General features: G+C 55.6%; 1 long non-coding RNA gene across 1 annotated transcript; it reads left to right on the top strand.

The window, feature by feature from the left end:
* Positions 1-18,580: 18,580 nt before the first annotated feature.
* LOC138920128 (uncharacterized) lies at positions 18,581-20,292 on the top strand. Its single transcript, XR_011430827.1, has 3 exons — positions 18,581-18,875; positions 19,085-19,179; positions 19,492-20,292. It is a non-coding gene; the product is annotated as an uncharacterized lncRNA (long non-coding RNA).
* Positions 20,293-25,662: the final 5,370 nt, after the last annotated feature.

Raw genomic sequence — 25,662 nt, 5'->3', positions numbered from 1 at the left:
AGATATTAATCTAACCACATCAATAATTGCTTTAAATATTAATGGTCTAAATACACCGATTAAAAGACAGAGACTGATAGCGGATGAGAAAACAAGACCTGACCGTATGTTGTCTGTAAGAAACTTGCTTTAAATAAAAAAGACACATACAGATTAAAAATAAAGGGGTGGGGAAAGATGTACCAAGCTAACAATAATCAAAAGGAAGCAGGAGGAGCTATTTTAACTCAGACAGAGCAGACTTCAGAGCAAGAAAAGTTACAAGAATAAGAGAGGGGACGGAGGGAGCCACAGGGAAGCAGGGGGAAGAAGGAAGAAAGGGAGGGAGGAGCGGGGAGGAAAGGAGGTGGAGGAAGGGGAGGAGGGAGGAGGGAGAAAGAAGGGAAGGAACGAAGAGGTGTTAATAAACCAAAGAGCCCAACCAAGAAGAAAACGTGTCTCCAGAAGCAGAAGAGAATTTCTCCCCATTGCCTCACTCTACAGAAAAACTAAATAAAAATTATGCACTCAAGAAAACAAGCACTCAAAGACAAAATGATAAAAAAAAAATCCTATGTAAGATATAAACTGACCTAAGGAAATAGATTAAAAACAAAAATAACATCGTTACGTAACTAAGAAATAAAATGTTAAATGACAGAGAACACAACAGATTCGGCTGTAAATCAAAGTATTAACACAGAGAAAAGGCTTGAGATAAAATGAATAGACATGAAAAAGGCAAAGAAACCAAAACTGAGCGAAGCTGACGGACAGGGAGGCCTGTTGCGGGTGCCTCGATATGAGGGTTGGGAACGCCTCAACTTACGAAGCTGGACGATGACAACGTGTTCAAAGGCGTGAAGCAGGAAAACTTCCCTGAAATAAAGAAAAACCTCTAAAACTTCATACTGAAAAAAACTCACTATGTTCCAAGGAAATGTTATTAAAAATACTCAACACTGAGACCTATTCTAATTGAATGACTGAATTTCAAGGATAGAGAAAGACTTCAAACATCGAGGCAGAAAAACGATCGAGAAGCAAGGGACTATGGAGTGGACCTGACTTTTCCGCAGCAACATGTAGAGCCAGGAAATGACAAACAACTTCCGCACAGTCCCCAGGGATGGGGATGTGACCCGAAAATGTTCTGTGCAGGCTGCAGGCGAGACATTGCTCAAATCGGCACAGCAGGAAGATGCTCCCAGGGGCAGATGAGGGGACTCAGGGAGCCCACGCCCGCGAAGAAAATCGCCGAGGAGAGTTTTTTGGAAGAAAATTGAAGTAAATGTTTTGACAGTGGAATCCAACCAGTAAGAGAGTAATCAAAGAATGAATTCAGCCCAAACACGCAGCTGCCCTCTGACCCAGCGATGCCACACCCGGGGCCTCCTGACAGAAACGAGGGCATGTCCAGACAAGGACCTGCACACAACGTCTGGAGCAGCTTTATTTGAAATAACCCCAAACTGGAAACAACCCAAATGTGCTTCAAGAGGAGAATGGAGAAGCACATCCAGGCAATGGGTACCACTTGGCAATAATAAATGATCTACTGATGTGACAACACGGATGGATATCCAAGCCAAACAAGCCAGACACAAAAAAGTGAAATTCAATGCACGTGACGATCAAGACGGTCGGCGGTGATGGAAGCCAGGATGGAGGCTGCCTTTGGGGGGTTGACGGTCAACTGAGAAGGGGCCCGAGGCACCTGCTGGGGAGCTGGACATGGTCTGCGTTTGACCTGCTGGTGATTACACAGGTGTGCACATGTAAAAACTCATGAGGATGCACTTTATGTGTGTGCACAGGGAGAAGGACAGAGGGCAGGGAGTAGGGAGGAAGGCCACCTGTCGTGTCACAGCACACATCAGAAAAGAGAGGTCCCACAGACAGTACAGTCAGAATGACGGTTGGTTCCAAACCTGGGGAACCTTCAAACACTGTGGATGGGGAAACCCAAGGCTGATCCGACAGCAGCCATTGGTTATTTCACTGAGGAGAAGAATGTGGCACAAGGACCGTGTGGGTCCAGGAGGCTGACCTGGCGGGAGAATCGGGCAGCGCAGAGAGCTGGCTGCAGGGGAGCTCACACTCCGGGAGGCATCACCCCCAGAATCCTACAAGCAGAGTCAGGCCCCAGGTCTCTGACAGACGAGCCGCATGCCATGTTATTCTGAAAGGAAGGCGATCCTGACAGCAGGAACTGATGTGCCTGGTGTGTAAATTTCCTTTTGCTGCTGTAACAAATTATCAAAACTTAGTGGCTTACAACAACACAAGTTTAATCTCTTACAGTCCTGGAGGTCGGGAGTCTGAACCGGGTCCCACTGGGCTGAAGTGGAGGTGTCCGCAGAGTCGCCTTCCTCCTGGGGGCTCCAGGGGACAATCCGTTCCCTCGCCCGTCCCAGCTTCAAGAGGCCTCTGCCTGGCTGGTGGCCCCTTCCTCCATCTTCGAAGTTATTAATTACGTCACTCCGACCTCTGCTTCTGGCCCCACGTCTCCCCCCTCTCGCTTTCTGGCCCTCTGTCTCCCTCCTAGAAGGACTCCTGTGATCACCTGGGGCCCACCCAGACAATCCAGAGTAATTTTCCCATCTCAACTAACTTCCAATTCCTAACTTAGTCACATCCACCAAGTCTCTTTTGCTGCGTAAGGTGACATATTCACTACTTCTGGAGACATCTCTGGGGGCCATATTCTGCCCAAAGCACCAGAGACCGAGTTGCTTGGCAGGCTGCCACTTCCTCATTCATTCATTTGTTCAATGGCTCAGAGCCTCGATCTTGGACTTCCGATTGGTCCAGCTTGGGTCACATGCCCATCCCTGATCCAATCCCGGTGGCTATCAGAGAAGGGGGAGGCGAAATTCTGGTGGGCAGCCCTGAACCACAGCTATCAGGTGGATCTATGCTCAGTCAACACCAGAGGGGGCCTGGGAGAGGATGACAGCACCCACACGAGCCTCGTCCCCAGGTTCCCCCCCAGAGGCTGACCCGGCCTCACATCACAGGCTTTCCTTAACCAACCAGCCAGCCAGATGGGGCCCCACAAGGACAGCGGAGCCAGCCGCCCGCCCCGCCAGCTCTGTCCACGTCTGCCTCCCTGACCTCCTTTTTGCTGATACTGTGCCAGCAGAGGAGCCAGGCTGCCAGCTCTTGGCGCCGTGCTGATGTGCCCCGCGGCCAGCGAGGTGTGAGTGTGACTCGTTAGGAGGCTAGCACAGGAAAGACAGGACTTTCTCACTCCTGGTGTCTGGAGACAGCAGCCGGCTCTAAATTTCCCTGGGCTCTCGGCCCAGATGGAAGAAGAGAAAAAGCGAGGCAAGATGAACACAGGACAGATAGCCGCCCCTGAGAGCCGTGGGCCAGGGCCCAGGATACTCGGAGGGGAGCCCCCACTTCTGGGAGTAAAATCCCATGCCCGTCCCCAGGGTGGTGAGGGCTACGCACCGAAGCTCTCGCTCCCCACTCCCCAGCTCACCCGAGCCGTCACCCTCTGCCCGCTTTCTCCAAGCCCCCATGCCCTCTCCAGCCGGCAGGCTCTGTCTCCTGGGCCAGCCGCCTGCAGCACTGTCTCCAACGCCGTCCTGCCTCTGGCCAAATCCTGCTCTCTTTCCAGTAGCAGGACAAATGCTGCTTCTTCCCGGAGGCCGATCCCTGCAGCCCACAGACTTTGAGGTGCACCCACGCTCCCTCTGTGCTGTTTGCCCCCTGACCCGTGCAGCTGCCTCTTCACTGTGCTGAGTCGCAACCTCATGCACCTTCCCAGATTTTCCCAGGGCCTCCTTCCTCCCCTCTCTCAGACAGCACCACCCCACATCTCCACTTTCACACGTGGGTGAAACACCCCACAGCGGGCATGGCCTCTGGCATCCCGAGCAGCTGCAGAGGGATGGATGAGGCACCTTGGAAGGAGTTCATTCCCAGTGGGAGCCAGGAAGACTTCCTTCTCCTCTCTCTCTCCCGTGCACTCCTCTGAGGCATGGTTTCCCCGGTTGACTTTCTGTTGAAGTCTGTGCCAAGTGAACACACCTACTGGGCAGCCCGCTGTGTCCCTCCTCAGCATGTGGGGGCATGGCAGCCACTGCCCCTACATCACTGCATGTCATGTCTTCCCTCACCACCTCACCTCCCTTTTCCCTCACCTTCCTGCCCTGGGCTTGCACAAGGCAGCAGCCACTTAATCCTTGCCTCAGGCTCTGCTTTCTAAAGGATCACCACTTCTTGAGGGCAGGAACATGTCTTATTATTTTTTTTTTTTTAATCTCCAGTGCCTGGCAATAAATATTTGAGGAATGACCCACGAGTTCATTAATCAATTACATTTTTATACACTCATTTTAGAGATGGGAAATAAAGACACAGAGGAGATGCGTTGAGTATACTCTCTTAGGACCCAGGGTCAAAAATCGATCTGACAGCTGAATTGGAGCCCTTGCTCTCAGAAAATGTGTGGGTAACCGAGAAACCCTTCACTTCTCTGAAGATGTTTTCTGAGCCAGCAACAGCATCGCTGAACCAGTCCATGTAAATTCAGGTAGCTGGAGATGCTACAGGTCGCCCCTCTGGGCCTCACAGCTTTCCCAACCTTTGGGAAGTGAATTAACTTTGAACTTGGACTTGCGCAGTCTCCATCCAGGCAGGTGTCTTCGGTTACTTTCTTGCAGGGCCTCAAACCACAACACACAGAGATGGCAGCACAGCAAGAGGCTCTCTCTGCCCCAGGGGTCAGCCACTCAGGCTGTCTTTGAACCACCTGTCCCAAGAAAATGAGGCAGGAATGTGTCTGCTCCCACACATTGCACCAAGGTGCAAGAAATTTTTCCAGATAACTGTCTGGAATAAAGTCCCTCCACTCTGAGAGGAGGCAGCCCAGAGCCCAGAAGGGGCCAGGACACAATTAGAACTCAGGACCCTAGAGAAGGGACGGTCTTCAGTTCCTCTCCAGGGTGGAGGAAAATCCAGTCATTCAGACGTAGGCAGACGGCGTTTACCCGTCTCGCCACTAATAACGGTGTGCCTGTGGCATTGCTTTTGTACATTTCCCGAGCATGGGACACAATTCTTCCTTTTGCTTGGTTGTTCCCTAATAGTACAACCTAATTAAGCATGATTAGCTTCCAAGTCTCATTAAGCGGGGGCCCCCACGTATACAGAGCCCTGAATCTCATTAGAGGCCCCCACGAGCATCAGAGGAGCCCGCAGGCGTGACACCGCTTCACGCGGCGTAATTGTCTGCTGGATTTCATACCTCAATCTTCTTGATGATGAGAGGAAAAAACATGTGGGAAAAAATCGTTTTTCAGCTGGAGTTTGGCGACTTTAACAAATAGCTTTGCCTCTGAGTATAACATATTTCTGGAAGATGTTCCAGAAGGGACGTGATTATAAAGTGCTTCGTGGTGCTGGAGCCTGGAAACGGCCCTCTGCGACTTTTCCCACCATCGCTCAAAGTGACTTCAGAGCAGTCAGCATGTTGAAATGAAGCAGCCACAGCATCGGTACCCAGAGCCAGTCAGCCCCAACCCTCGCCTGGCGTGAGCTCACGCTCAAGAGTTTCTGTTCACTGTTCCCGAGGCAGAGAGGAAGCTGGACAAGGGAGGAGGTCCAGGAGGCCCCAGCCCTGAGTGCATCCCAGCCCGGCTGATGGGACCCACCCTGAGTGGCTGCCCGAGAAAACAAAGCATGACTGGGTCCACCTCACGGGAAACCTGAACCAATGCATGATCTCATTAGCTTTGGGACTGGAAATGGAAGAGGTTTAGTGATGGCTTTGGAAAGAAAAAAGAGGGGAGGGAACCAGTCAGTGCTTTTCCTGGCTGACATTGAAAGAAATGCACTTTATTTTCTCATTTCTCTGCTGCACTGGGCTGCCACGAGCTCTCAGCCTCACCTGCCTCGGGCTGAGGACGCCCTCCGGTCCTGAGCTGCTGCTGGCCCTCAGCGCAAAGGAAGAGGTGTTTGGAGCTGGCTGGGCTGGGGCAGGCGGTCTGAGCCCCTCTTCTGCCAGCACGGGCTCAGGCCATCTCTGCAGCTTTGGGTGGGTCCCAGGGGTGTGAGTCTGAGCTGGCAGGAAGGACAACACGGGGCGTGGGGTGGAGGAAGGGTCGGGCGGTGGAATGGCTTGCGACGGGTCACTCGGGCCCAGCAACGGTGCCTGTGTGGCGGGTCTCGCAGAGGCCAGCAGAGTCGAGCGGCAAGGCCTGTGTCCCTGCCTTTCCCAGGAGGCCAGAGCTCAAAGCACTCCCGGGAACAGGACGGGGGCTTTGGAGGCATTTAGGGGCAGAGCGTCAGCCTGGGCACTCTGGTCCCCATAATGACGTCGGTGAGACATCAGGGCCTCCTCAGGCAGGTGGAGGGGGCTGGCGCAGCCAGAGGCTGGAGGGCCAGCAGACAGATACCACGTGACAACACTAGCTTACAGCGTCTCACGGTTTGCAACCTTTCTGTTACTCGTCCACGATGAGAGAAGCACAGAATTGTGGTGTTTGCAAAGCTTTGCGGAGACTTGGCACCTCCCCGACGTCCGAGCACACAATCAGAGCCTGGAGGGCTGGGCCATATTGCACTTGTGAGCTGCAGAGCTGCACACAGTGGGACCACCTCCCGGACGCTGGCAGATTGGAAATGAGACACGCACCCTTTGCCGCACGGCATGCGGGAAGCTGCAGCTGGCTGAGCTCCTGTGAGCCTCCTCAAGGCCCCACTGCAAGCACCCAGAAATGCTGGGGACACCCAGCACTGGGGGGGTGGAACAGCCTTTCTCCAGTCGGGCTCATGCCCAGTGCCACTACCTTTGTCTAAAATGCACGCAGGACCTCAGTTTGGAGCCACGGGCTGTGGTGGGTATCAGGGTAGGACTTTGTGCTCCTGGTCCTCTTCAAAGGCAGTGTGGTCTAGTGGTTACATGTCAGACCCTAGAGGCAGGGGGCTTGGGTTCGAGTCCTGCCTGTGCTACTTCTGAGATCTACGACCTTAACAAGTTGCTCAGGTTCTCTGTGCCTCAGTTTCCTGATCTGTGAGGTGGGCTTCCTCGAGGGCAGAGGTGGCAGATAGCACCAACTCACTGTGGGAGGCCCTCTGTCGTTCTCCCCTTCCCCAGGCATCTCGTCTCTCCACTCAGGTCTCCCCACAAAGGCCACCTCCTCCAAGTGGTCTTCCCTGACTCCCTTCCGGTCAGTTGTAACTCCTCGGTAGTATATTTTTGGTTGGTTCTTTGTATGGCTGTGGCTCTCCCAGAAGGACATGAGCTTCGTGAGAAAGGACGTCATTAGTCCTGCCCATGGCCGCATCCTCCTGCCAGGAAGAGATGGGCACAAAGCAAGTATCGAGACATATGCGTCAATGAGTGAGCAGAGCTTTCACGAGCCTGCGCCGGCTCCCCATGGGACAGGCTCCTGCACGGGCGGTGCTGGGTCCCGGCGCCCCCAGGCCCAGCACAGAGGAGCGCCCGGGAGAGCCTGGATGCAGCACAGACACGGCTCCCAGGAAAGTTCGCGGGTAAAGCTCACCGCAGCAGACGCGCAGGGAGCCACCCGGGCAGGTGCCAGGGCTTGCGGGCCTCCGCGGACGCCCTTCCCCCACCAGCCCCGTGGGAGCAGAACTGCGGACGCTGCCAGAACAGCGCCCGTTTCACTTCCTTCCTGCTGAGCACTCTTTTCCAGACACTCTGAAGGGCCTGCACCCAGAGAGTCTCCAGATCCCCAGTCGGAGTGAGAGGGAGCCCCCCAGCCTGAGCGAGAGGGAGCACCCCAGCCTGAGCAAGAGGGAGCACCCCAGCCTGAGTGAGAGGGAGCACCCCAGCCTGAGCGAGAGGGAGCACCCCAGCCTGAGCGAGAGGGAGCATCCCAGCCAGAGCGAGGATGGTTGGCAGAAGTTGGTTCCCTCCCGGCTTTGCACGAGCAGTCAGAGAAGTCGTTGTGTCCCCAGACCGTATGGGCTGATGCCGCCAAGAGTTCCCAGAATGTTTGGCTGGAAGTAGGAAAAGCGGAGCCATGTTGTGGCACGGAGGAAAGCTGTGAGGCCGGCAGGCTCCCTCCTCTGGACTCACATTTTCAGCAGAGAACCTGGCCTCCTTCAGCTGCGAGCCCTGTCACAGACCAGCCTCGCGGGCGATGGATTCCCTGGGCCCAGTCCACCTCTTTGAGCCTCAGGCTCCTCCCCGGCTAAACGGAGATAATGACAGTTCCTGCCTCACTAGTTGTTGTGAAGGTGGTGTGAACAGCTGTATGTGGCACACAGTTGACATGCCATAAACCTAAGTCCCCGTCTCCACTCCCCATTGGCCACTGGCAATTGGATTTTGGGGTTGCAGAATACACAGTTGATAGGTTATTGTCTCTCTGTATTTCGGGCCTGTCTCTTTGGCCTCATCTCCTACCACTCACCTCCTCTTCCCTGACTGTCTTGCTTCTCCAGTGAGACAAGCTCATTCCACCTCAGGGCCTTTGCACTTGCTGTTCTCTGCCTGGAACTCTTCAGAGCTTTTCTTGAGATGTTTTCACAGCCAACTCCTGACCACTGTTCAGGTTTTATCACAATGTTCTCTCCCTAGAGAGGCCTTCCCTGGACCCCTCATCTCGAGATTCCCTGCCCCACCCCCAGCTCAGCTTCCTGCTGGTTCTCACCAGGGCCTCACAGGAAATCGCCCACAGCATCCATCTGTCTCTCCTACAAGAATGCGAGCTCCATGAGGGCAGGGCTCAGATCAGTCCTGACAAGTCTCCCCATCACCTCGTCCTGTGCCTGGCGCATAATAGATGCACAGTAAATGGTTCTTCAGTGAATGAATGCTCTGCTCACGTTCAAAGCAAGACTTGAGAAAGCAAATCTCCTCTTGGGAGGAGAGAATCCCCCTTCAGCGGAATCTTTTTCAAAGCTTCAAGCAAAGCATTGGGCTGAGCTCCTCCACTGCCTGCCCCAGGACCACTGCAGTGCTGGGGTCAGGATGGGGCGGGGGTGCCCAGTGGAGGGTGTCGCTGCAATCCATTGGCTGGATAGGACTGGCTCCTGGAGGGCAAGGCTCCTGGGGCAAGGGAGAATTTCCAGTCAGATGGGATTCGTAGGGGCCCAAGGTGAGGTCATCCACCTGCCCCTCCTGGTCTGGTGCCCACAGAGCCAGCTGGGCCCCCGGGGGAGAGAGAAAACCAGGAGTCAAGAAACACGGAGGCCCATCCCCTCTCGGCCCCTCATTTGCTGTGTGCCTTTGAGTAAGTCACTTTGCCACTCTGGGCCTCTGTTTCCTTAACGGTGAAATGGACAAAATAGGGTTCATCCTTTGCCCCCCCTTCTGATTCTTCCCAGCTGTGTTGTCCTAAGATAGTCACTCCACATCTCTGGGCGCATTCCCTAGTATCTGAAATGGGATAGTAATCGTACCCGCCTCGCAGGGTTGTCACGGCACTGATACTGGCTGCAACTTCCTGGCGCCTGTGAAGGTTCGGTGAACGTCAGGGCTCATCGCCAGATACTGAGAGCCTGCTCAGACCAGCTCACTGCCCGAGGGCCATGGTCCTCCGTGATGAACACCAAGGGGAATGAAAAAGGCTTTTGGAAACGGTGATGGGCTGGAAAGACAAACGGAGAGAGCCCAGAGGAAGGGGGAGCAGAGGCTACGCTTCCAGCCGGGCCGGCGGCAGGAGCTGGTGCTCGACCCGACATGCCTGGCACCCGATGACACTGACCTGGGGTCCGGACCTCCTGGCTGCAGGGCTGCACATTAAGTAGAGCCACCTGTCTGCTCCCAGCGCAACAAGTGGCAGCCGAGAAACCAGGATGGCTGGGACCCCCAGCGGGGCATGTTCCTCTCTCCACAGAGCTTTGAGGGGGCAGGGTCTGGGAGCAGGAAGAAAGCCTAGTCTGGGAAATGTGAACTACGCCACCGCAGCTAACCCGAGGACAGACCCTCCAATGGCTTCCAGCCGAGTCCTGGGCCAGCGAGGAGCTCTGCCAGACGCCGACTGCTGAAGACTCGACCACCAGCGAACGTGAGCCTCATGACGAGTGTGGCCAAGTCACAGCCTGCCAAGCTGAGCTCCTCCCTGAATCCTGTCTGCAGGATGCCCTCCCGGAAGTGATGGCCGCCAAGCCCTTTCTTGTGGAACTGCAGAGGGCGAAGGGGAGGAGGGGCAGGCACGAGGAGACCCAGATTTCAGTCTCCACTGTCTCTTAGCAACTTTGTGGCCTTGGGCAAGTCACCTCCCCTGTCTGTGCCTCAGGATGACAAGCATAAAACAAAGGACCAAGGCTTCTCGAGGTTGTGCCCTTGTAAGACGACATGATTCTAAGACTTCTTGTTCTTTCTCAGAAAACCTGAAAGGCAGAGTTTGTACAGGGAAAGCCAGACCTGGTCCAGATCCCTCAGGTTTTCAAAAGCCGTGTGCAGATCCTGACATCGCCAGGAATCTGTCAAGTTGTAAGTGACCAAAGTCCAGCTCAAACAAGCTTGTGCAAAAAGGGATGTTTATTGTTCCTGGAATGTAAAGAAGAGTTGGCTTCAGGCATGGTGGTATCCAGGGGCTCAGGCGATACCCCTGTCTTATTTCTCCTTTCACCCCAGTTCTGTCGTTCAGACAGACATTTTCCCGAGGTGGCTAATCAACCCCCCTCATCTCCGGGCGAACTCCTGTTGTGCCCCCAATGGAAAGAGCTTTCCTTTTCCGTCTGTTCCCCCAGGATTGCTTCGGATTCACCAGCCTTGTTCACGTGTCCATCCTGGAACCAGTCACTGAAGTCTGGGTTTAAATCCAGCCCCTCCGTTCGCTGTGTGTGACCTTGGATGAGTAACTGAGCTGTCTCAGTTTCCTCTGCCTGCAGTAACAAATTACCACATTCTTAGCGGCTGAAAACAACACAGATTTATTCTCTTATAGTTCTGGAGGTCAGGAGTCAGGGACAGGTCTCCCTGGGCTAAAATCGAGGTGTTAGTAAGGTTGCGGTCCTTTTGGAAGATCTAGGGGAAACCGATTTCTTGCCTTTCCCCGCTTCTAGAGCCCCCCACATTCCTCGTCTTGGTAGTCCCTTCCTCCGTCTTCAAAGCCAGCAGCGGCCAGCGAGTCTTCTCACCCCACTGTCACTCTGAAGCTGCTCTCTGAATCCCTCTTTCACTTGTAAATGCCCTGTGACTCCCTCCCCCCCCCCACCGCCCCCGCACCTGATCACGCAGGGCCCCCCATCTCAGGCAGCTGATCAGCAACCTTAATTCCACCTGCGGCCTTAACCTCCGTTTGTCTGTGACCAACACAGTCATGAGTTCTGGGGGTCGGGATGTGGACGTCTTTGGGGGGCCACCGTTCGGCTGACCACACTCGCCTGGCCAGTCCTCATCCTCATCGTCTGTAGGATGGAACAGCACCCTTGTTGCCTCAGGCTCGTTCTGAGGCTGAAAGGACAGAGAACACACACAGAGTCCTCAGCACAGAGCCCGTATACAATAAGCACTTAACAAGGGGCGCCACCAGCCTCAAACTGCGGACTTGGCGGACAAGCGTTTCTGAGGGGCTGCAGCTGTGTTGGAAGAAAGACAGCAGTGGCTTGGGCAATAAACAGCGTAAAGTGAAACAGCCGCCCACCCCCGGGCCTCAAGGCGAGGGATCCCCATTCCGGGAGCTTCTTCTGCCGCTGCTGCTCGGACCAGGCGGAGGGCGCTCGCCACCCCACGCGAGGGCTCGGGAGGGACGGAGGAAGGCCACAGCCGCCCGCAGGGTTTTGGCTGCTCCGTAACCAGCACGTCGGGGGTGCTGGCCCTTGGCCCCCTACTAACCCAGCCCTCCCTTCCTCCACTGTCACCAACTGGAAATGGAGCACATGGCAGCTCGAGCGTGCAGCAGCCGCCTGATCAGCGCCCAGCAGCTCGATGACACCGAGATGCGCCGGGAGTGGAGGTGGTTAGGGAGGGGTGGGCTGGGGCCCCCAAGTCCTACTGGCTTCACAGTCCTCCGCCGCAGCCTGGCTACACCGCCCGGGGTGTGGGTGCTGAGGAATGCTCAGTGAACAGCGATGCAGCCAGGAGGGCCTGGCAGGCAAGGAGATCAGAGTCCTAGCCCGGGCTCTGCCACTGCCTGGCTCTGCGCCTCAGTTTCCCCATCTGCAGGCGTGAGAATTACTTGGCGCTGACCACTCCTGAACCAATGGCTGCGGGAGGAGCAAAGAGCCCCGAAGGCTGTCCTCATCCTCAGCTGTCTCCCAGCCTCGCCCACCCCTCTCCAGTAGAATTACTGGGGTTCAAGAGACCAGTTCTACCAACTCAGCAAGCCCCCTGGGGCCCGAGCCCATCTTATAAATGAGGAATCTGAGGCACAGAGAGGGGAAGTGACTAGCTGAAATGACACACAGCTTAGAGGATCTCAGGCCTGGAGCTCCAGGGCCCCACTTCCGTGCCCACCAGAGCGACCAAGAGGAGCCTGCTCTGCGGACCCCAAGTGGCGAAGGAGAGAGAAATAAGGCAAAACTACACGAACCACCCACCCGACCCTGTCCTTCCTGCCTCTCCCCTCCCACCCCAGGTTTCTGGAAGCTGACTATGGGTTTAGTGCTCCCACTTGCACAGTCACTGATGTTGCCATAGCGGAACGAGCCTCGAGATGCCAGTGCCCTGGTCCCAATCAACCTTGTTTTTATTGATCTGTGAGCAGCTCAATTGTCTGGGAAAAGACTGCGCGTCAGCCAGCATCTCTCAGGCCCCTCTGCAACGCGAGGCCTCCCGCCAGCGCTGGGGGCCTCTGTGATGTCTGTTCACAAATGCAGAGCAAATGACACCCCTAGAGTGGGGGGACGCGCGGGAACGGCGCTGTATTGGCTGGAGAGCTGGAAATAAGTCTGCGTCTGAACATTTCTCCGTGTCTAGACAAGAAATATTGCCTGCCTGCCTAAAATATTAAAATTTCATACTCCTCTCCCAGGAGAGACCCTGTGGTTGTAAACATACAGAGCCCATTTGCGTTTTCCTTCTTTTTTCTTAAGTTTCCTTTTTATGGCCAGTTCTGTCGGCTGCAGAGCTGGGGAGATGGTGTAAATTTCGGGATTCAGGTGCTCCCTGCCTTCTCCATCATGTCCCGGCTTCCAAGGGTCTGGGAACAAGTCCTGCCCTTGTCACTGGGCAGCTGTTTGGCCTCAGGCCTCGAGCCTCAGTTTCCTCGTCTGAGAAATGAGCATGATACTTCTGACCTCACCGGGTCACTCTGGGGCTGGATGGAGCAATGAACAAGAGAGCCGCTGCTCCTGGTTGATAGTGTGCCCCAGAACTCACGTCCACCTGGAAGCTCAGTGTGCAGTCTTGTTTGGAACCAGTGTCCTTTCAGAGGTATCAAGCTAGGATGAGGTCGTGCTGGAGTAGGACCAGCCCCGACCCAACATGGCTGGTGTCCTTAGAAGAAGAGAAACGGAGACAGCATATCCGTCAGCTTGGGCTGCGGTAACCAAAGACCACACGCATTCACTTTTCACGGTTCTGGAGGCTGGAAGTCTGAGATCTGGGTGCCAGCAGGGTGGAGTTCTGGTGGGAACCTCTTCCTGGCTTCTAGACAGACACCTTCTCGCTGCATCCCCACATGACGGGGAAATGGAGAGCCAGCCAGCAAGCTCTCTGTGCCTTCTGATCAGGGCACTAATCCCGTCGTGGGGGCCCCGCCCTCATGGCCTCATTTAAATCTCATACCTCCCAAGGCCCCTTTGCCAATACCATCATGTTGGGGGTCAGGGTTTCAACACATGAATTTTGGGGGGACACACTCAAGCCATAATACACAGAGGAGAAATCCACAGAGGGAAGATGCCGTGTGGTGACAGACACTGTTCTGTCCTTCAGGGGCACGATGTCTAACCCTAAGTCCAAGGGACCTCTGTCCTGCCTCCTCTTCAACAGACATTCCTGGAGCACCTGCTTTCTGCCCGTTCTAGGACCTGCCAGCCAGGAGTGAAAGGGACAACCCGGGGCCTGCCCTCCGGAACTCAGTGCTGTGATGGGGAGCTGAGTCTGGACTTTGGGGCTAAGGAGAGGCTTCCTGCATGCGGTGACCGCTGCACTGAAGGAGTGAGGAGGTCAGCCAGCTGCAGCAGGGCTGGGAGTGGTGGTGACAAGAGAACACACTCAGCTGGGGAAGCAGCAACACATGCAAGGACCATGTGGCAGGAGATGCTGGGGCCCAGATGAGGAACTGGGAGGATCCTGTGCTGCCATAGCCTGGGACACCAAGGGACTGGGCAGTAGGAAAGGAGAGCAGACGGATGGACACAACCCTGGCAGACAGGGCCCAGACGTTGGGACTTGGGCGTGAAGGCTGCGAGGAGCCACACAAGAGCTCAAAGAGGAGCAACAACGGCACGTGTGCAGTTTGGAAAGCTCGTTAACCCAGGGCGGCGCCCTTCCTGCCAGCTGTCTTCTCTGCAGGCAGAGCTGGGGGAGGGGGCCTTGCTGGGTCCTCCTTCCACGCTGGGGCCGAGCACCCTCCTAGAGGGTCCAGCCCTGAAGTGGAGGCCTGGGGCTTGCACCTGCAGGGGTGCCTACGGGCCACAACAAGGAGTAGAGTGACACAGGAGAGGAGGGGCCAGACTGGGCAGAGACCTGAGCAGGCCTCCGCGGAAGACCCAGGGGTGCCCAGCCATCGGTCCGCCCGCAGAGGAGCCGGCTGGTCAGGGCGGCCCCCAGCTGCGCCCCCGGGTGCCCTGAGGGCCATGCATGCTTTTTCCCCAGAGACAGCTCTGAACAGGATGTCCCAGCCCTTGCCACCAGCAAGGGGTCACAGGAGCGGCACTGGGGACACTGCAGCCAGAAGCACCTGAGCAGCAGGTCGACCTTGCCTGACCCTCCAGGGCCGGGGACCACCACCCCAGCTTCGTCCTCCACCTGGCATGCTGCCAGCCCTCTGTGCTAGTATTTACCGAGTGTTTTTATTTAAATTCTCCCTCATTTCCTTAACTTAAATACACCTCTTTAAAGGAAATGACAGGGGCTGAAGCGCTGGTGATGTATTCTTTCCTAGTCCACATCACAACAAATGCTAACAATGAGTCGAAACGGTATCTCCATTTATCCCCAAAAAGCACCCACTCACCAGCCCCTTGGTTTCACAGGTGCGGAAACCGAGGCCAGAGAGGCTGGGCGCTTGCCTTGAATCACAAAGCAAGTGGGTGGGACATGCGGAGTCTCCTGGTGGGTCCCCCTCCAGCCTCCTTCCCGCCCACATGGCCCTTTCCCTGTCTCCCACCTGAGGCGGTGAGCAGCTAGAGCACAGGGCTGAGCCCACACTCCCTTTGCTGTCACCACTGTACATAGTAGGTGTTTTATCAAAGTTTATTCACACAAATGGTTGACTAGATTGTGAGCTCCATGAGAGGATGGAGCTGGGTCTGTATTGTTCCCAGCTGTCTCCCAGAGCCTAGAAGGCAGCCTGGCACATAGTAGGCTCTTTATCAAAATCCCATTGGTCAAACAATTGCATAGACCATACACTCTGTCAGGACTAGAAATGGGTCTACTTTGTTTCCAGCTCTGTCTCTAATGCCTGGAAAACTACCTGCACCGAGTAGGTGCTTTAGCACATAGTTCAATTACTAAATTACATGGAATGTGGGTTGTGTGAGAACTGGGCCTGGATCTGTCTCATTGGCTGCTCTCTTGGTGCTGCCTAGAACGCTGTCTGGTGCATTTTCATTGCTCGGGAACATTCACTACAACTAAATGAATGATTGAAGAGTGAGAGTAGTCTGAATGGCTCTTTGACATAGTTTGGACTGAAAATCAGCTTGTCTGAACCCATCTGGTCATTAAGCAAAATTGAGTCCAACCTGCATGGGCAGACCAACCAGGGATGGGAGGGATGGCCAGAAACGGTCCCTGTGCTGACACTTCGTCTGCAGGCCGAGCGTCAGGCTGGGGTCCAGTATCACCGTCTCCAAGCCCCTCGCATCTCCCACTCCTCACAGGAGGTTAGTTCCTGGGCGGAGTGGGCCTCCGACCCCCCCCAGTGCTGGCCTTCTCTGGGGGTCCCCAGGGCCAGGGGGTGCTCTGGGCTCTCACTGTCCTGCCAGTCTGCCCAGAAAAGCCCTTTATATTGATGGCGGAAGTTCCAGGGGCTGCTGCCTGGCTCCCTCCACTGAAGTGCCCGCGAGGGGCTGTCGGATGACCCCGAGGGAGACCCAGACCCAGAGAGCCGGCTCCCCACAGACGGCCACCGCCCCTCCTGGGAAGCTCAGCATAGTCTGGCGGCCCCAAAGCTGAGCTCCCGCTGTCCAGAGCTCCTTGCCATTGGTCTTCTCACAGGCTCCCTGTGGCAATCCTGGGGGTGCACCAAAAATGACCATCCCTCTCTGACAGGAGTGGAAACTGAGGGCCGGATGGTTTAAGAATCCAGCGCTTAGGACATGCTTTAACCCAGCACAAACCTAGCCCTTGCCACAAGCTTATGGATTGGATTCACAGGAGAGAAAAGGGCTCAGAAAGCTTGAGTAAGCTGCCTAGGGTCACACAGCTCGCATTCAAACCCATAGTTGCCAGGCACCAAGACCTGTGTTCCATCCACCACACCCCACTCCTTCTTCAACTTGGGTGTAATTCAACCACACCGGCTCATCTTGGATTGAGCACCCACTGTGTGCACACACTGAGCTTCCCCACAGCCTTCTGAGGCACCTTGGGCCCCGTCCGTTATGGGTTGAATTGTGTCCCAAAACTGTGCTCAAGCCTTAACCCCCAAATTCTCCCAGGTCCTCGGAATGTGATCTTCTTTGGAAATGGGATCCCTGGGGAGGTAATCAGCTAAGTTGGGGCGGGGTCCTACTGGAATAGGATGGGTCCCTATTCTGACATAACTGCCGTCCTTCGAAGAAGACGACCACATGGAGACTCAGACGCGCGGAGAGTGGCACGTGATGATGGAGGCAGAGATTGGAGTGACGGCTGCAAGCCCAGGGCACCAAGGATTGCTGGCAAACCACCCAAAGCTAGGAGGAGGCCAGGAAGACACCCCCAGGGCTCGAGATGGGGCACGGCCCGGATGACACCTTGACTTTGGACTTCTGGCCCCCAGGAGCGTGCAAGAAGAAATTTCTGCTGTTCTAAGCCACCGAATCTGCGGCACTTTGCTATAGCAGCCCCAGGAAATGAGTACCCGTTTTACAGGTGACAGTCCTGGGGCTCTAAGGGGACATGAGTGGCACCGGCTCACACTCTGGGACCAGGCAGAGCCCGCCTTCCGACTCGGGCCGACTCCCACCCCCACCAACCATCATGTCTGTTCAGTTAAATGCTTGTGGGGTTCCAACAACACCTGTGTCCTCAGAAGGGGCTCCCAGACGGTCCTGGCCGATGGTGGCCTCACTGCTCGTGAGCTTAGAGCCCACCTGGTGGACACTACCCCGCAGAGGCACTGACCCTGCCACGTGGCACTGCCTGGGTCTGGAACTGCCCCGCCACTTCCCCCACACACAGGCCCTTCCTAACATGCACACGCACACACATACACTCACACACACGTGCACCGCTGAGAATAGTGCAGGGAGCCCAGCGGTGACAACGTGGATGGATGTCCTTGTGGTCCCACTTCCCAGCTCGGCTGCTGCTCTCACAGCGCATGTCAGCCAAGCCCCTGCAGAGGCGGTGCAGCCCCCACGGCCTCCTGGAACAGGAGGCCACAGTGGAGTCTGGTTCTGAGACAGCCAGGACAGGGAAGATCCTGAAAGACTGTCAAAACGGGAGAGCGAGGCCTGGGGAGGGGGTCACTTGGCCGGCTGGCAGGTCTGAAGTCGGGCGGAGTGGAGCGCCCACCGTGTCCGCGAGCCCCTTCGCAGGCTGCGTGGTCTCAAGCGCACAGGGAGTTACCAGTGCAGCCTTGGGGCCAGGGGTCCCTGCTCCTCTCCACGGGGCCGACGGTCAGCAGGCATGGGTCTAGCACGTCCCCCCACCAGCCCTGGTGAGCAACGTGGAGCCAGCTGCCGTTCGCAGGAACACACAGTCTAGCAGGGGAGAAGGACCCGAAATAACTAGTCGGCTGCGTCACACACACAGAGAACTTAAGGGGAAATTACTGTGAGCACTTAGCCCTGAAAACGGGTGGAGAGAAGGGAGCATTAGAAGGAGCCTGGTTCCTCCGTTACCCCGCTTGGAGCTGGGCGTCTCCCAGGCGGAGGATGATTCTAGAGCTTAAAGATGTCATATTTCACACGAGGGGCTGAGGCCGGGCTTCAGCGGGAGCTCTGGCTTCAGCGGGGGCTCTGAGCAATCCTGCCTGAGTCTGGAGGAAACCAGGTTATTCTGACTAGGGGGTTTTCACCTGATGCTACGACTTTTTAACCTAACCTCTGCAGGCAATGACTCCCAGCCGTCAATCACTCCAGACAATTAGCATAAACGCAGATGCGAGTGCAGCAAGAGGCCCCGAGCTCTGGAGGAGCTGGAAACGCTCACGCTGAGGCCCAAGGAGGAGGACCACAAGAGAGGCAGGAACAGCGCTCCAAAAGGGGGAGCAGCTGGTGGGACGGCCTGGAATCGGGGGGTGGGAGTGTGGCCCTGGGGGAGTCACTGTGGCAGTCAGCTGTTACTGTGTCACAAGCCACCCCCAAACTCGACGGTTACTTAATCTGTGAGGCTGCGGTCAGTGACTTTCTTCTGATCTGTTCTTCTGATCGCAGCTGATTGCTTGTGCATCTGGGGTCAGCTGTGGGCCAGGGAGGCAGAGGGGTTTGATGGCAGGGCCTCTGTTACCTGCCCTCTTCCTTTAACACGCAATTATTGAACACCCACTGTATTAGAGTTCTCCAGAAAAACAGAACCAATAGGATGTGCGTGGATATATAGAAAGAGATTTACTATATGGACTGGACTCACACTTTTGGAGGCTGACAAGTCCTAGGATCTGCAGGCGGCGAGCTGGGCATTTTCTCCTGAAGTAGCCGTGAGTCTGAGTAGGGCCCTGGCCTTTCAAAAGGACTTGTCCGAGGACTGAACTCAGCGTGCTCGGGGAGACGGAGGAGGGAGAGCAGAGAGGGGGGGAGGGCTGGAGGAACCGGGCACAGAGGGGCCGCAGGTGCGTTACGACTGTTGGATGGTGAGCACCCGAGAGGGAGCCAGCCAGTCTCGAGGTCTCACTGTTCTTTTCACCAGCAATCTCACGTCCACACCTCGGGAAGTGGCGTCCACACCTCGGGAGCTGACATGAACACCTCATTTTCCAGATGAGGAAACCAAGGCTACAGGAGGTAAAGGACGTGCTCAAGACCAGCAAGGCAGTAAGGGCTGGGGCCAGACTCAGCCCCATGACAGTACGACGCCAGGTCAGACTGGGCGGGTGAAGTTCACCGAATCGCTTTTATGTTCCGATGTCACACTCTTGCTTGTTTCAAAGAGGCAGGTCTGTGTTCCTTAAGTAAAGCCGCTTCCAGGTGGGAAGCGAGGAAAGAAGGAGGGAGGGAGAGAGGGAGGTGAGGGGTGGAAGGAGGGAGGGAGCCAACCTCTGACTCCTCTTTTCTCAACAGACAGAAACTAAAGCCTTTCTCTCTCCATTGACTCAGACACTGTCTTCAGAACTCATGGAAATCAACACAAATTTTTTGGCACTTGTCAGACAGAGGCAGCCTTCCACGCCCGGAGCGGCCGAGGGAGTGGGCAATCAGACGATGCTGGTCCAGAGAGGAGGAACTGGGATTGCTAAATTTCTGGGCTTTTCTTTCTCTAAGTTCCATCTGTACAAAGGGGATTATTGCTGGGTTAACTGGTTTTAATATAAACTGCCATAATATTTTAATACAAATTGCTGTAACATTTTTTTCTGCAAATAAGGATACAAAAATCTTCCCCAACCTGTGCACAGGAGGACTCGGGGCTGAGGGGTGGAGGGCTGTGGGGCAGAGCATGCACCGAGGATTGTGTCCCCGAAGCAGGAAGCGACTTTCTTTGCAGAGACAGGTGGCGTGATAACTGCGCAGAAAACAGCCAGGCCTGTGCAGTGAAGGGTCCCTTGGAGCCACCACACGCCACGAGGCCAGGGGAGGGCAGGGGGTCGGCTGCCCCAGCCCAGCAGTGCTCTGAGGACGCTGCTGAGTCCGTCACAGTGAATTCCTGCCTGGAGACTTTCGATCCTTTCAAACACACTGCGAAAAACTCCTCGTTTTACGTATTTGAGAGAATATGACGAACCCAGCAAAGTCGGGAACTGCTGCTCCAGGCCAGCCCTGTGTGATCAAAATGTAATGTAAGCCACGTTTTAAATTTTCTAGGAACCCCATTTAAAACAGAAAAAGAAATGATGACATTAATTTTAATAATATATTTAACTCAACATATCCAAAATATTATCATTTCAACATGAAAGCAAATTATTATCTTCACTTTTTTTTTTACACCGTGCCTCTGAAATCCGCCGTGTATTTTACACACGCTGCACAGCTCGGTTCCGACCGGCCGCATTCTGAGTCGCCACCTTGGACAGGCCCAGAAGCTCTGGGGGCGGGAGCACACCCAGGTCCACGCATTCGGTGTGCGTCTACTGAGCAGCCGCCGTCCACCGTGCCTGCTGTGGGTGCAGGAAGGGAGAGAGGCCTCGCCTGACTTCCGGGGGCTCCCTGGGCAGAGAGGAGGTGGACAAGGGACGTCTGGGCCGCTTGAACCCCAGCGTGTCATCCCAGCACCCACTTAAAAGCTTCCACAGTGGGATGGACGCTCCCCATTGCCCCAGAGAGGTCAGTTACTAAAGAGGCTTTTCTTACACAGAGTAAAGACCAGCATCACTGTCCTTTTCAGCCACTGAAACTGGTTCTGCCTTTTGGAGGCACAAAGAATAAGGCTTCTCCTTCTTCCTGGGGATAGTCACTCATTCCTTCATCGTTCGGTCACTCGACTGGCATTCAGGGAGCACCTGCAATGTGCCAGGCTGTGCTCAAGGTGCTGGCGATGCAGCTGTGAACAAACGGATCTGCACCGGGACCTGGGAGACGATGGGGCAAATATGAGAATAAGCAGGCAGTGACACCCCCGAGACGTGGGGACCCCAAGGCGGGGGCCAGCCTCATCTGCAGGCTTGCCAGAGGGAACACTCCTGAGATAAGACTTGGGAGATGAGGGCAGTTACCTTGGGTGGGGCAGGCATGTCTAGGGGAAGGCTGTGGAGGAGGAGTGGTTCCGGGAGCACGTGCTCAGGCCCGGGGGCAAGGGGACCTCCGGAGGCCTGTGCATTCTTCCAGATGGCTGAAATGCAGACCTGTGCTGGGGCAGAGAGGCACGAGATAAGGTGGAGGCATTGAAAGAGCACATAGGGGCTGCACATGGCACGCTAAGAAGTCTGGAATGTTCTAGATTTTATCCCGAAGACACTGAGGAATGCTTCAAGATAGCACCCAGGCTCTCCCACACTTTGCCCCCAAACCTTCCCCCTCCTGCTCCTGGTTCCCTCCTCAGATAACCAGGAACGCAGCCCCTCCGGCTCCTGGTCCTTCCAGTTGTTCCGGTCTGCACTGAGCTGGAACCCTGGCCCGGGCTGCTCTGAAGGCTTCTGAGGTGAGGGGTGGAGGGCAGAGCTCACATGAGAGGAGGGCCACCACCCACTCCAGGCCTCCACCCTCCTCGCTGGTCTCTCCCTTCCACTCCTGTCCCCCGCAGCCCATTCCCTGCAGACCCCCACTCCGAGATCTTCTCAAACAGCAGAAGGGCCATGGCGATCCCAGCACCCTCCCCAAGGCCAACCAGTCCCATGTGGACAGCCTTGCCCGCCCCTGTACCCTCCCTCTGGTCCCCTCCACTCTCCTGCCGCCGTGGCCGTCTTCCTTTTCCCACTTCCAGGTCTTTGCACATGCTGCTCCCTCTGCCTGGAATGCTCTCGCAGGCCGGCTCCTAGCGGCCTTCAGATGTCAGCTAAGCCAGCGCCCCCTGGGGAGACCAAGGATGGCACGCTTCCCTTGGCGCTTTGCTGGCGCGGATCCCAATTTGTCATGATTTTCTATTTGTTTGTGACTGTTTACTGTCTCTCCCCCGACCCAAGAGACCATGAGCTCTTGCTGTTGGGTCCTCAGCTTCTAGAACAGTGCAAGGGCAGGAGAGGCGCCCAGCAAACAGGTGTTGAGCGAATGAATGAAGATTATTCAAACCTTTCCCAGCCAAATCCTCTTCGTCTATAAACGGGGATCACCACCCCCGTCTTCCCGGGGATTCTGCAGGGACTCACTGAGACACCGTCTATGAAACTTTGGATTCAGGTACGGCCGGTGGTGACCACAAGCCCTCACACCCACCTGCGACCCCTAGCCAACGCGACACTTGAGGGCACAAATTCTGGGTTCAAACCGCCTGGCCTCACAGCCTGGCTCCTCCACATCTGGGCTGGTGACCTTGGGCACGTCTGGTGCCACAGTTTCTTCATCTGCACAAAGGATGTGCTGCTGTGAGGAGGGAAGGAGCCAATGCACATGGAGCTCTTAGCAAGCGCCTGCCGTGGAGATGGCCGTAGGAATGGCGGCTGCTTGTGGAAAACAGAGCTGGAGGCAGAGACCCACACTGACGCCTAGAGGGAGGCAGGGGGAGGGGAGGCGAGGCGGGAGCAGTCACGGGGGCAGCACCCAGCGGGCCACAGCTGGTCACAGAGACACAGCTGGCTGCTCCGTCAGGCAGGATGTCCCCAGAAAGCCTCTAGAGACCCCTGCATCCTGGACCAGTCTGCCGGAGGAGGGTGACTCATCTCCCAGTTCCGTCACCTCTCCTGAGTGGGTCGGAGTTCTGCCCTGCTGGGTGTTGACTGCTCCCCCATACTTTCGGGGTGTGTTCTCAGCCCCTTGGTGTGGCCACTGGAGAAACTAGAGCACCTGAGAGTCCTCTCCAGGTAAACCTAGGCCCCGGAGTAGCTGTGGCCCCAAAACTGAGGGCAAGATGTGGGCTGTACCTAAGCCAGGCCCTCACTGGGGGCAGGGTGCGGGGCAGGGGTTGCGGGGCCTGGGGTTAGGGATGTGACAGCTACAGAGCTGAGCTGTGGTTCCCGACCTTGGGAATAGAGTGCTCCTTCTCTGGGGAAAGCCGCTGAGGCCCAGGGAGCAGGTGAGACCATGCGGAACCTGGCGGGGCACATAAACTGGGCAGGGGTGCCTACACCATGTACCAGTTCTCTGGTCCCCACCCCACCCTCTCCATGACAGGCCAGGTGTCAAGTCTCCTGCACCAAGTTGCTGTAGAAAATAAATCCACATTTCTCAAGCGCTAAGAACAGTGCCCAGTGTGGAAGAAGCATGACATGAGAGTGCGCAAATAAGTAAATAAATCTAGGTATTTCTCATGAAAATGGCATGCCTGGTTTCCGGTTTGTGTCTTGTCATTTAGTGTATTTCGTTTTTCTCTGGCCAGAGTTAGGCAGGTGACGGCTCTGTTTCCCTCCGATGAGGGACCAGGTTGGGGAGAGCTCACCAGCCCTCGTGGCCCCTGCCCTGCTTCTGGGCCGGTCCCCCACCTCTGCCCCCTGCACCGCGGCTGCCGCTGGAGCTCCTGCCCTCCATCGCTGTGGCTGCTGCAGGCTCTGCTCCATTTTTCCAGAGTCAGAACTAGTGCTGAAAGCGTCATTTAAAAATAAAATAAGACAGGGGAACTCATTTATGCTGAGACGACGGTATTTTCCCAAGCTGCCTGCAGGACAGAACAATAAAAAATTTATCCTTAATAGCATTTTGCTGAATTTTGCCACAGGAGATCTTTTTCTCTTCCCCGGAGTTTGGAATGATTCCTGTCTGTGCTGCATCCCCTGCCTCAGCCAGCCTCCTGCCTCCCTCCCCCTCAGCGGAGACTCTGCAGCCAGTCTGCCTTCTCCTCTTCCTGCCTCCTCCCCAGAGACACAGACACGTCTGGACACTGGTCATTCCACCCCACGGAACTCCGGGAAGGGAAGAGAAAAAGCAGACAGCCCCGTAATCAACCTCCCCTGCCTTTCCCCTCCTCCCACCTATAGATGTGTGAGAAGACAGAAAAACAGGAGGAAAAATTCCCAAGCAGCCAGTAAACTTACTTTCATAAAAATGAGAATAATAAGAGACACTGAAACTAGAGTGAGAGAGGCAGGCATCGAAGCAGCCTCCAGAACAGTATATAATGCAGTGATGACATTTATGCATTAAAAATTAGCATATATTTATGAATGCATATTATGTAAATGCACAAAGAAAAATCTGGAAGGACCAACTTCAAATTTTTGTCAGTGGTTCCTCCAGAATGCAGTGTGAAGTGAGGATTGGGGAAAAGTGAAGAGGGGACTTCTGATTTGTGCTCCATACATCCTTCTCCAGTGTTTCAACTTTTTACAGCATCTCCCATCAGATTAAAAATACACTGAAGCCGTGTCATGTCACTTGGAGAATGTATGGGGACTGCCATCGACCTCCGCTAGGCATGCGCATTGATGCCGACCCTTGGGAGGGCGATGTCTCAGTATCTGTGGAAATTTTAAATGTGCACCCCAGCACCCAGCCCCTCCGTCTCTCTGGAGGCTGTGCACTGAAGGGCAGAGTGAGAATGTCCATTGTGGGACTGTTCGTAACAGTAAAAATTGGCACTCAGAAGCTCCTCCACACGCGGCTGGCAAAACAAACCGCAGAACTTCCAAAAGGCGACATCCACCGCAGCCTTTAAGAGAATGAAACAGAGTTGCACAGCCTGACAGAGGAAACTTTCTCAAATGCTGGTTCAGGGAAAAACAGAGAGAGGTGCAGGATGATCTTTAATATGATACAGGACGCATTTTCTAGGTGTGCAAACCCGAAGAAAGAGGCCTCGAAGGAAATGCACCAGACTGACCCCAGTGCGTGGTGGCCGCCATGCCGTCTCCAAACGTCTTTGACCGACTCCACTTCCAGACCACCTTGAAGGCGGGGGGCCTGTGTGACGACTTCTGGCCAATGGGTTATGAGCAGCAGTATCCCAGAGCCACTTCCAGGCTATGCATTAGTCGATGCTGGGCGGGTGAGCCCTCAGCTTTTTTGCTCTGCCAAGAGACCAGCCACATTCAAGATGGCAGCTCCCTGCCAACCTCACCCCAGTGAGCAGAGCCCCCTCCCCACCCGGATGCACGTGCAGCTTTGAGCCCCCAAGAACGGGGTTCTCTGTCGTTGTTGCAGAATAACCCAGCCGCCCCTGACAGGGGCCCCTCGCCTAGCCCAGGGAAAGCTTGGGGATGGGGCACCCCGGGTGAGGGGGACCTGCCAGCCTCATCTCCTGCCGCTGCCCCCGTTCTCTGCCTCCAGCCAAGCTGCCTCCTTACAGTTCCCAGAGGGCACCGTGAGGTTGAAGACCGCGTCTTGTTCTCGACGGCGTCCCAGAGCTGAGTACTCAGTAGGGCCCAGTACACCCGTGGAGTGAAACGGTGAGTAAATTTCCCAGGAAGCTGCACGAGTCAAAGGGACTCGACTGTGCCTTGTCGGATCCGGCCCCAGATGAAAGCCGGAACTTTCCACAATGACCCCTTGTTTCTCCGCGGCAGAGAGCGCTGGCTGCCTTCCCTGGCCATGCTCCTCGTCTGTCTCCTTCCTGAGTGGGAGATTGGGCTAACAGCCCGCACTTCCCAGCTGCCCTTGCAGCCTGGGCACGAGGAGACGAGCTGCTGTTAGGAGCTGCAGGCAGAGGGGCTCCCTAAGAGGTGGACGGATGGCTGGGGGCACCCCTTTGTGCCTTGTCCCCTGTCTTTGACTGAGTTCCCCCACAGGCTGACTCTAAGTCAAGGA

This window comes from Equus caballus, chromosome 22, assembly GCF_041296265.1.
Source record: "Equus caballus isolate H_3958 breed thoroughbred chromosome 22, TB-T2T, whole genome shotgun sequence".
Lineage (NCBI taxonomy): Eukaryota > Metazoa > Chordata > Mammalia > Perissodactyla > Equidae > Equus > Equus caballus.
This window is presented reverse-complemented; position numbering and strand designations above follow the sequence as displayed.